The following is an 802-nucleotide window of genomic DNA, read 5'->3' as shown; positions in this document are numbered from 1 at the left end:
ATATTTTCTTTTTTTCTTTTTTTTTTTTTTTTTTTGAGACAGAGTGTTGCTCTGTTGCCCAGGTGGGAGTGTAGTGGCACGATCTTGGCTCAGTGCAGCCTCTGCCTCCTGGGGTTTAAGTGATTCTCCTGCCTCAGCCCCCTGAGTAGCTGGAACTATGGGCATGTGCCACCACACCCAGCTAACTTTTGTATTTTTAATAGAGATGGAGTTTTGCCATGTTGGCCAGTCTGAAATCAGGAGTTTTCCTGATTTCAGGTGATGCACCTGCCTTGGCCTCCCAAAGTGCTGGGATTACAGGTGTGAGCCACCACACCTGGCCTGAAAATAATTTTCCTTAGTCTCTGTAGTCCTTTTGCTTCTAGAGTTTCTAAGGAGAAATCCAAAACCATTCAGATTCCACTCTGTCTCTAGAGGCTTGTAGAGTTTTCTCTGTTCCGAATGTTCTGAAAATTCACAGTGATGTATCTTTGTGTAAGTCTTTTAATCTATTGTGTCAGACACTCAATGGGGCTTTCAATTTGACAATTTGTTATTCATCCTGATAAGTTTTCTTTAATTATTTCATTGCTGATATCTGCTTCTCATTTTCCCTTTTTCTGGATCTCCTATTGTTTGGGTTTTGGATCCACCAGATAGATAATCTTATTTTATCCCCTTTTGTCTTTTTTTTTTTTTTGAGGTGGAGTCTCGCTCTGTCGCCCAGGCCAGAGTGCAGTGACTGGATCTCGGCTCACTGCAAGCTCCGCCTCCTGGGTTCATGCCATTCTCCTGCCTCAGCCTCCTGAGTAGCTGGGACTAC

This window comes from Mandrillus leucophaeus, unplaced genomic scaffold (assembly GCF_000951045.1).
Source record: "Mandrillus leucophaeus isolate KB7577 unplaced genomic scaffold, Mleu.le_1.0 Scaffold664, whole genome shotgun sequence".
NCBI classification, from domain to species: domain Eukaryota; kingdom Metazoa; phylum Chordata; class Mammalia; order Primates; family Cercopithecidae; genus Mandrillus; species Mandrillus leucophaeus.
The sequence above is the reverse complement of the archived record's forward strand: the minus strand, read 5'-3'. Positions refer to the sequence as shown.